At 39.1% G+C, this 11,371-nt stretch overlaps 1 pseudogene; it reads left to right on the forward strand.

Annotated features, from left to right (window-relative positions):
• Window positions 1-2,073, forward strand: part of LOC147449879 (uncharacterized) — a 40,460-nt pseudogene extending 38,387 nt beyond the window's left edge.
• The last annotated feature ends 9,298 nt before the right edge of the window (window positions 2,074-11,371 follow it).

The raw sequence follows: 11,371 nt of genomic DNA on the forward strand, positions 1-11,371 counted from the left end.
GGAGCAAGTCAAAAGCCTAATACTAAACAATATGACAACTATTTTCAACTTGATGGAGAAGTTTGGGACTTACAAGAGGAGATCTTCAAGCTACATGAGCAGGGAAAGCTAAAGGGTCAAAAGCTAAGCAAGTCACATGCATCTTTCAAAGGAAAAGGTGTCTCAAAAGAGGATTCACCAAAGCCCATCCCCGAAGATATAAAAATAACACCATGGAGACAATTACAAGGAATACGTGAAAAATCATTGATTATTGCTATACTCTCATGTATGAAGGGTGGAAGCATCTCTCTAGAGCAAATGGGAGAAGAATTTGAAAGGTTTGTAATTATATTAATATGAAATATTCATTGATGTTTTTCTTTCTAACATGAATAATATTTCTCTTTGTTTATCATCAGACAAAAGACCACGTTGCACATGCAAAGAATAAAGATAGAAAATTTGAATTGCTCTAATTCGGACGAGGTGGTGCAGTACCATCCAGACTCAAGCAAACCCCATGTGTTGGAGAAGTACATGTTGCTATTTTCTAACACAGTGAGTTGTTCCCCTTGGTTATAATTTCTTGTTATTTAAAATATGTCTAAAATACCTTGGTATTTGGCCAAAAATGATTTTGAATATCTTCTAGTATTGCTTTTGATTATTTTGGAATCTTGTGATAGCCTTCTTACATTACATTTATGTGGCTTTGGATTCCAGAATCCTAAGGTGACCCTTTAGTTTTTAAAATCTTAAATCAATATCCCATTTGCTGGTTTTGGATTTGGATTCTAGAATCCCAAGAAAACCATTTGGATTCTGAAATCCAAAGTTCAAGTCTTTTTATTTTTGCATTTGGTTGGATTCTAGAATCCCATGGATTATTTAATTTGTGATTTATTTCATGGGTTTTAAATATTATTCTTTGAGGATTCTAGAATCCGCTTACAAATTATAAAATCAACTCTAGTTAGACTTCAAACTTATCTTGGTTTAATTAAGTCTTTTCCTTTTCTCTTATATCTTTGTTGTGTTCTAGAACAAAGATCCACGGGTTGCCATCAAGCAGATTCCTCTCGACTTTGAACAGTTCTTGTCACGGTGTCGTCTTGAGAGGCGAAGGAGACAACAAACCCAAAGCTTTGAAATCACTCCTGGTCTCTCACTTTATATTCCGGATAATGTAGATGAGTCTCCATCTCATTGGTGTGTTCATGAAGGCAGGGGTGAAGAAATGAACACATTTGTTACCTCACGGTCTTATACACTAGCCATTGTGGATGCTCCTTATGGTTTTACTGCCCCAAACTCTATCAATGATGATGTAAAGTATGGAGTATCTGCCTATAAAAAAGTTATAGAGGCTTTTGGAAAAATAACTACTTGTGACTCTTGGTCACTAGTATTGTTTCATGCCCATTATCAAATTACTGCAGCGCAAAAAGCTTTTCCTGACTCAAACATGGCATGTCAAATGCTAACATGGTAAGTGAAACCTTTGAGGTTTTATACTAGCAGTAAGGTGTTATTTTTTGCTTTCTTCTTACAGCTAAGCTATTTTTCTGCAAGATAAAGCCAAACATTCATGGATATAAGCTTTATCGCCTTTCTTGGGCTTGTGAGTTTGGTACCATTGGATTTTGCTCATCTCTAGGTGTGCAGAGTAAAGGATCATATAATTTTGCAGTGAAACCAAATCGCACAAATGTTTTTGAACGACCAGGAGTCTGCAAAAAGTTCAAACATACAGGTGCAGATGTACAAGGAGTCATAAATCCATATCAAAAGCCTCAACTTTTGATGATGGGTTTGATTGATTTACTCTCATTGAGAGGAGAATGGGTAATGGACCTCTTTGCGGGGACAAGCATTACAAATGTTAGTGCATTAAAGAGAGGCCGAAATGTGGTTGTTGTGGAATGTGATCCACTCAAGTTAAATTTATTGAGCAACGAGTCATAGCTCTTAAGGAGTTGTCAGATGAGTTCCAAGAGGTGGGAATGAAAATCATGGCATATGATCATCGCTTCTTTGATGCATCTGGAGAGCCATAACCTCGAATTGGTAGTGAGAAAGTTGGGGAGATAGTTGATCTTGTTGATATTGAACCAGATAATGTAGAGGTTGAGGAGCAAGCTAGTGACACTCCTCTTCAAATAACTTCAATGGGAGAGGAGACAAGGAAAGAGGAGGAAGAAGATCTTCCCATTCAAGCATAGTTTTTATGACTTTAAACTCATCGAACTATGTTTATGTTAGAAAACTTGACATTTTGATGTGAAGATACTTAATTTGATTTGTGCTTTTTGTTATTCGCTTAAATTCTCAATGTTTTCAAGTTTATATGGCATGTGATGGAGTTTCATTGTAAGAATAAAGCTTTTTTGAGCTTGCTTGGAGAAAATCCATGCATGCAAGCCCAATATCATTTCACATTTATCTTGAATTTTCTTTGTATATCTATTGCTTATGTAGTTATGAAAGCACCATGTCTATGAAATTTGATATGTAGAGTGACAATGTTGGTTAAGGACTACATTAAGATCAAAAAAAAAAAATTTATGGCCAATTTTAGAAACTAGAGAATTGTAGGCTGTGCCTATGTTGTCTTTTTATTAAAATAGTTAGCTTTTTTTTAAGCTCAAGAATCCATGAGGTAGAGCTGTAATATAGTAGTATGACAAACTAGCTTTTTATTAAAAGAAAAAACACTTTTTTCTGTAATGCATTTTTTCTACTTAGAAAGTGCTCTTTTTAATGTTGTTGTGAAATTTTGGATGCACCCTTGCGAATGAAAACTCACGACTCGTGCTACTTTTTTATGACTCGCTGTTTTGGTCAAAAGGTGACTATCGATAGCTCATTTTTCACCCAAAAAGGCCAAAATTGAACCAATTAAAAGGTGCCTTGAGAGAGAGCCTTGTTGGCTAAGAAGAAAGAGCGAAATCTTGGGGATAAAAGATAAGAAAGCCCCCATTTTAATAGCTGCAACACGTGCACAACAACTACCAAAGAGCTCATTTTTTAGCAAGAAAAAGAACACCTCCATGTTCGCACGGCCATAACTTCTTTATTTCTTCTTGGTTTTTTGTCTATGGATACTCTACGGACATCTCCATGAGACGAGATTTGTCATGATGTCCTTTGTTTCTCCTGATTTTGAGTGTGTTCCATGATTGGAGGTTTTTCATAAATCTCTACACGTGTTTACCTCGTGTGTTTTCGGTCGTGCAATAATTCTTCCTTCCGACGGTGTGGCTCATGCAATGCTATAGAGTCATTTATTTTCCTTCTCGTTTACATGCTAACAATGCACAAGAAAACAAAGAACCAAATAAGCAAATTTTGATTCATGCTTTTCTTCATCAAAAAGACCGAATTCAAAGCTCCATTGTCTCTATTTTGTATGATGATGGTAGCTCACACGATTTTAATTTTGAAAAATTGGTACCAAAACTAAGTTTAACCACCACACCATCTGCATATAAAGTGAAATGTGTTTTTCAAGGAAACTATGTACTATGGAACATATGAAATAGAATCACTTGAAATTACTATAGGTAATTATAGAGAAAAGAGTGATTTCTTAATCACACCTTTACAATCCACTGATATTATTTTGGGCATGAATTCTCATCACCAACATAGCCCCCATAATGATTATCACACACATACAATGCGTTTTACTTTCAAAATCCAAAATATTCTCTCCGCTGACACATCTCTTACCATGTTCCCTCTCATATCACACACACAAGCAAAGCATACACTCTATAAAGATGACAGAGCATATATGGTATTTGTCACTGAATTTGAGAACAAGCAACCACCTTCCACACATACATAAATTGACTTCATTTCACAATATGTTGATTGTTTTTTTGATGACTACCCCCCTTTGTCCCACCCTTGCAAGGCGAATTAGACCACAAAACTGAGATATTTCTCAGATCACAACCCCCATAGAGAGCACCATATAGAAATAGTCCTCTACACCAGTATGAAATCCAAACACAAATGAGTGAACTTTTAGATAAAGGTATTATTCTTCCTAGTTCATCCTTAAATGCTATCTTCATTTGATTATAGTCAATGTATCCATTCATTAAACTATACATTTCATCTTCAATATTTACCATGTAGGTGAAAAATGAATACACGGTAATCCATTGAATATAAGTACATCATCATCAACATATATCAACCATAATGTTTAGTACAAGTGATCTCCATAAACTATCATCTATAAGCACACAAAAGGTGTGGTACAAGTGGATTTCATAAACTAGAACATGGCGACTACAATCATAAAGACATATCATCAAACATGTGGTATAAGTAGACTACGTAAGCTATAACATGGCGACTAAAATTATAAAGAAACTGCAACAAACCCTAAAATATACACAAGAAAATCATTATAAATAAAAATTCTTAAGCTACATGCTTTATGTATGGTGTTGGCTCTATACCCTAGTGGGGAGGGCTCCACTACTCTCTGTGTTATGGTGTGTTGAGTGCCATGCACTGCAGTTAGCTCAACACCGGTCTTAATTGCACATTTGAAGACTCCCCACCAACCTTTGCTCGAGCTCTCTCATGTTGTAATTAAATGAGCACCATCTCCTTTGGCTAGCGTGTGATGGGCCTATCTTCCCATCTCCCATATCCACAAATCTGCATGTACTTGCAAGGTAATCTTTGAGCGAGTACCATCCTCTACTACCTAGAAATCTGCAACAAGTGTTGGGTCTCCAAAGTGTACCTCAATGCTCTCTCTCTTTGGACTACTCTAAGAGGATGTCTCACTATCGAAAGCACTCTTGTCTCACCTCCCCTGCTATGTAACCATTGGCCCCATTGTACCCACATACTTTGCCATCTCTAATGAATGATCCTTTGGTACACCATCCCCTAGAAACACTTCTACCTATCTGCCTTTTCACTCACCCTAAGTGGGCATCGAGTAATGATGTTTATTGTATGACCTTGAGATGGAAAGGATTGTCCATTCCCACTGGTGGTAAAGGGAAATTGGATCTATCAATGTCACATCAGGAAATCTAAATGCAAGCACATGTTGTGGATGAGGCAGTAAAGGTGGGAATGGTGGTCACAGCCCAAAGTGTAGAAGCCTCCATCGTCAAACAAATCTATGAAAATATGGCACTCTATGTGGTCTCTCCATGTAGACTATACACCCATCAAAAGCTCTTGCCTACCTAGGCATGTAAGGGTATAGTGGTACCAAAGGTTGTACTTTGTGTATGGTAGGAGAGCAACTAAGGTTGGCATGCCAGCATGCAAAATGCTCTACTCCTTTCGGTACGAAACCACTAACACTGACCACACCAAACCTCCACATTACACTAGAAGTGGACCAGGGGCTCTTCATAGTAGGGCAACACATTTCTAGAGTCAAAGATGCAGAATGTTTTAGAAAAACTTACCTAGTATCTTCGGCATGCCGAAGATACAGAACCCAAATCTGGATCAAATTTCACATATCTACTGGGACTATCATGCTAGAGAACTTTGGAGATTTAAGGGTGCATTTGAGGCCCAATCATCGACGGGCGGCAAAATGACCACATTCTTACTGCAAAGCGACATTTTGCACCACAATGCAAAATATTGATCCGTTTAACCTCAAACTCCAAGGGGGCACTGTATACCTTACATTGGAGCTTTACCAGTCTTTAGTGGGCATACATGTTGGAGTTTTTTTTGGACTGAGCAAGAGCATGACTACATGAGCAATGCACTTGAAAAGAGCTCATTTGTTTACTATTTGTTAGCGATATTTGCACTTGATTAGCCAATTGGAGTTGTTTTGCAGATAGACAAAGAAGAAAAGCGAAAGACAAATTGCTAGAGACCAAGTTTGCATTCAACTTGTTGTAGTTTAAATCACAAAGGAAATGAATATTGATCATTAGCAGATGCGATTGGGTGATCTAATCACTTAGAAATTGTTTTTTAGTATGCCCACATGCATATTTGGTTTGGCGAGAGCTTGTATAAAGTGGCATCATATATATATATATATATATATATATATATATATATATATATATATATATATATATATATATATATATATATATATATATATATATATATATATATATATATAGGGAGTCGTCTATATGAGCAAGAGAAGGAAATGATCCTCGGGAAAGAGGCCGTGAAGTTGCTTGTGCAAAACCGGAGTTGGGAGGGTGTGAACGAGACCATGAGGAGGCTTTGTGAAATGGAAAAAAAGGGTGTTTTAAGGTTTTTTTAACGAGCTAAAGATGGGGTGGCGGGCCCTCGTCACTATATCGCACGGCTCTAACCAAGGGGGATCTAGGGCCCAGATTTGGGGACGCGAGGTGGCTTTGATCTCAATCGTTGGATCACGCAGTGAACTGGGGGTGAACTCGAGGTGAACTCGAGGTGAACTAGGGGTGACTCGGGGAAAAAATGGCGCCTCGAGTTCACTCCTAGTTCACCTCTAGTTCACCCGCCTCGCGGGGTGTGGGTCGAACCTGGGACGTCTTCGTTGCCACACGAATGTTCTACCACCATGCTAGCGCGCGCTGCTATCCATGTTGGCATGGCACATGATCATACCCTAGTTTAGGCGCCCCTAGTTCACCCTTAGTTCATCCACCCCTAGCTTACCCGCCCGTAGTTCACCGTTAGTTCACCCCCAGTTCACTCACCCCTAGTTCACCCCTAGTTCACTGCGTGATCCAACAACTGAGATTAAAGCCGCCTCGCGCCCCCAAATTTGGGCCCTAAATCCCCTCTGACCCAGAGCCGTGCCCTATAGTGACGAGGGTGGCGGGCTAGAGAGTGCCGATTGGAAGCAGTAGCCGTTGTTTTGCAGGCCGAGGATGAGCGAATAAGGGGGTGTGAACACACACTTGGACTTTTTTCTTTCCCTTCTAAATTGAATTAACAATCTTAATTATCATTTTTTTTGCATGGTCCAAATTTTACGAGGGGGTGTTGGTTGATTGTGAGACTACGACTATGAACATCATGCACGATCGAGCGAGAGGGCCGATCATTTTTTGGCAAGCCCAAGTGGAGCGTGAGAGAGCTTTACCATGCTAAGAGGGAGTGCTAAGTAGAGAGAGCGTGAGAGGGTCTCCATGAAGGGCCATGCGAGCACTTGAGCTGGAGAGAGGGCGCCGACGTTTGGGTGCCGGGCCAGTAGGAGGGAGCCATGGGTTTTGCAAGCTGCGGTATGCAGGAGGGGGCATTAGTTTCAGGAGCAAGGGCTGCGGTATGCAGGCCATGCAAGGTTTGATGATGCCGAGAGCCTATGGAGAGGCGAGCAGTATGACAACATATGGTGAGGATGGTAGCACTGCCTGAACGCAGCATTCTAGGGAGAGAAAGAAGTCATCAAGGCTGTCGGGAGGGGATGAAGACTGGGCGAGATTACGAGGATCGAGATAGAAAGAGAGAACTACGCGAGGAGGAGGAGAGTGAGGAGCTCTTTGTTTTGGCCAAGAAAGGGCGAATATAGGGGTTTCACCAGGGCCAGGAGTAGAAGAGAGAAGTCACCAAGGCCGCGAGTGTAGGGAACAACTGTTTTGCATGCCATGCGGGAGACTGAGCTGGAATGAGAGAGGGTGAGAGTGGGGGGCGCACTTTATGGGCCACCCTGCACAATCGAGAAGGGGAGAGAAAGAGAAAATCTATGAACGGAATTTGAGCAAAGGAGAGTATTCTTCGAGACTACGATGACAAGCAACACCGTTTTGATGCATACATGAAGAAAAGTTTCGGCAAGATTCAGAGTTGAATTCTGAGCTACGGATAGGTCTCTCCTCTATATTTTTGTAAACATTGATAAAAATTTGAGGATAATAATAAATAAAAAATTCACACATTTGTACTATCTTTTGCTCTACATATTGATATTGATAATAGACATACCATTGTGTTCATAATTGCATTTGGAGAAGTATTCTTGAGTATATGCAGCTCAAGCACTTTGTGGGGGTTTGAGGGAGACTGTTTGACATCCTCTCACACCAAAAGTGAAGCTCACAAAGCGGTTGGTACGCCTAAGTCTCTCCACATGCATAGAGTATTGGGTGCTATGTGAGATCTTAGAGGCTTTTTGCAAGAAGGAGAGGGACCTATTTATAGGTTGGAGACCTCTCATTACGATTATTGAAAATCCTAATTTATAAGCTAACAAATCAGGATTATGATTTTTCCTGAATATCAAAACATTGCGGGCCTTCTTTGTCTGCTTGAGTCATGTATGTGGGCTCAAAAGAGAGCATTATTGATGGTAGATAAGGTAAAAGTAGAATTTTAAGGAAGGGGAGAGAGAGAGAGAGAGAGAGAGAGAGAGAGAGAGAGAGAGAGAGTGAGTTACTATGCACATGTAGGCTTGAGGTGAGGTGTATTTTATGGTTAGGTCAATGGCTATTTTTGTGTTAGTATGTTTGGTTAGAATTCATAGTTTGTAGTTAGTAGAATGGAGTAAAATTACATAGCATATGCACTCAAGGTGCATTACTTGATTTATACAATGACAAAAGTAAGAGAAGGATAAGAATATACACAATTTGATGGAAACCACAAGATCGAAATTCCACATATCTCCTTCAGTGAATGAACCGGTTGTAGAACTCTGTTGATGTAGTTCTTCTGACCATGGAAAAGTTGAATTTTCCATGATCAAACTCCTCCTTTTGCAGAGCTTGAGCTTTGTTATTTGTTGATTTTTTCTCTTTTTGTGAAAGGATAAAGAGGTTATGGTAATATGAGTTTGATTCTAGAGGGAGAAATTGAGCTATACGTGTGTAGAGATGGAAATGGTGAAGATAATGAAAGAAGCCATGAAAGTTGTAGGTTTGAGTGAGGGATGGAGAAGAATGAGTGTGCGTGTTGGTGGAAGTAGGAAAGGAGTTGAGAGAAGACTATGGGTTACTTTGTGAGAAAAGTGGGCATACAGGGGTCCACTAAAAAATTCATATCTCACCGATGGTAGCTTCAAAAATTATACAAAAACTTGAGGTGATTATATAGCTCATGGTCTACATTTTGTCTTTTGGGCACTTCTTCAAATTCTGAGAGAAGATAGGCGCCAAAAATCTAACCAAAAAGCCTATTTTTTATGCTTGCAAAGTTTTTTAGTGGCCCCCTCCTTTGTTGAATTTGCACAATGCATCCAAGAGTGAACCTCTCCTTTGTCATATCATGATAAAAAGCATCCAAGCTACCTTTACACACGCATGGAGGAGGATTATTGGTGAATAAAGAAATATATACATGGTGGGACTAATGTATGGACTATTCACGGATTTTAGCTCTATGAGAACATGGTGTTAGAATAATGAGTATGTAATTAAAAAAATATGAAAAAGATATTGGAATCATATGATATGGTCTCTCTTTTGTATTATTTTGGGTAAAGAGGAAAAGGTATGTAAGTAAATGAAAATAATATAATAAATGTGACTAAGGAAGTAGAAATCAATTTTTTGTTTTCACAAAGGTGAGGATGAAAATGTAGGGGTGGTTTGTATAAAAGAAAAATATGAGGTTAGAGTATGTACACATTGGCAAAAAAATATACTTATGGTGCAAGAGGATAAAAGAAGGCGTACATAGGTTTAATAAAACACACACCTAGGTATAAATATTTAAATAAAATACCAAATAATTATAAAAAATCCCTATATTTAGGTCCTTTATACAATGAAATATTTACACACAAAGAGACCATAATATACTTTTTTTAAAATTTTATTTATTTTTATTGGCTCAACTAGCCTGATGACTAGCTAATTGAGGGTTTTAAAGAGATATGGAAAAAATTTCCTAACTCACACATGCATATGTACAGTGAAAGGGTGAGGATAACGACAGTTTTGGAGTGATTTTGATAGGGTGAGGTAGCTCACTATGGCAATTTTGGATAGCCAAAAAAGGGCTATCATTAGCCCCCCCTAGATAATGGTACATTCATGTATCGTTATCCAATTGATCAAAGTAACAAACACTACAAGAGGTTGTGTGCACTTGTGACGTTTTTAGCGACAAAAATACATTGGGTTTTTATACTCTCCGGAGTCGCTAAAAGCGTCGCTACGGGAATGTTGCTATCTGCGTCGCTATTAGCATCGCTATATGCATCGCTCTGTAGTGACGCACATAGCGATGCATATAGCGACGCTTGCAGGCTTCTAACTTAATTTTAAATCTAACCTTACTCTAAATTTTAATCTAACCTAATTTTAAATGTAATTTTAAATCTAACCTAACTCTATATCTTAATATAACATCTCATTTTATATTTTCTCTACTTTTTTTTCTATCTCTCTCTCTCTCTTTGTTTTCTCCCCTAACCTCTCTCTTTTCGTCTTCTCTTTCTCTCAATCTCTCTCTTTGGGTTTTTTTTTCTCTCTCTCCCTCTTTCTCTTTCTCTTTGTTTTCTCCTCTCTCTCTCTCTCTCTCTCTCTCATTACTTTATCTCTCTCTCTCTCTCTCTCTTTGGGTTTTTTTCTCTCTCTCTCTCTCCCTCTTTCTCTTTCTCTTTGTTTTCTCCTATCTCTCTCTCTCTCTCTCTCTCTCTCTCTCTCTCTCTCTCTCTCTCTCACACACACACACTCACAATGTGTGTGTGTATATTCTTTGTTTATGCATGTGTGTGTGTATGTGTTCTCTCTCTCTCTCTCTCTCTCTCTCTCTCTCTCTCTCTCTCAGTCTCTCTCTCTCTCTCTCTCTCTCTCTCTCAAAGACACAATGTGTGTGTGTGTGTGTGTGTGAGAGAGAGAGAGAGGGAGAGAGAGAAAGAGGGGAAGGGAACATGAGAGAGAGGAGAAGGAAGGAGCATACCTAGCTCTCCTTCCTCTCCTCGTGTGTGTGTGTGTGTGTGTGTGTGTGTGTGTGTGTGTGTGTGTGTGTGTGTGTGTGTGTGTGTGTGTGTGTGTGTGTGTAAGAAAGCGAGAGACAGAGAGAGAGAGAGAGAGAGAGAGGGAGGGAGAGCGTGGGTTTACCTCTTTCGATTAAGCGTCGAAAACTCAGATCTCTCGGTTTATTTTTTACCCCTGTCGGCGTCGCTATTTTTTTTGTTAAATAGCGACGCTCAATACGACGCCATGGATTTTCACTTTTGAGCGTTGCAGTTCGAGCGTCGCTATTGTGAAGTACCTCTTGTAGTGGAAGATACATCTTGTAAGGCTTGTAACGTCTGTCTTTGTCAACTTTTATCTTTCTTGAAGCACATGTGTTGTATCATTAGAAAACCTTGTGCGCTATGAAAGATTGTCTCCAAATCCAACAGCATGATGCAATAAAGTGGTTGAGTAAACTGCCTCCATTAAAAAAATTCATAAGCACCTCCAAGGATCAAATATCTTGAAGTTTG

The sequence above is a fragment of the Adiantum capillus-veneris genome, chromosome 10, assembly GCF_014529385.1.
Source record: "Adiantum capillus-veneris isolate H3 chromosome 10, ASM1452938v2, whole genome shotgun sequence".
In the NCBI taxonomy this organism is placed as follows: Eukaryota; Viridiplantae; Streptophyta; class Polypodiopsida; order Polypodiales; family Pteridaceae; genus Adiantum; species Adiantum capillus-veneris.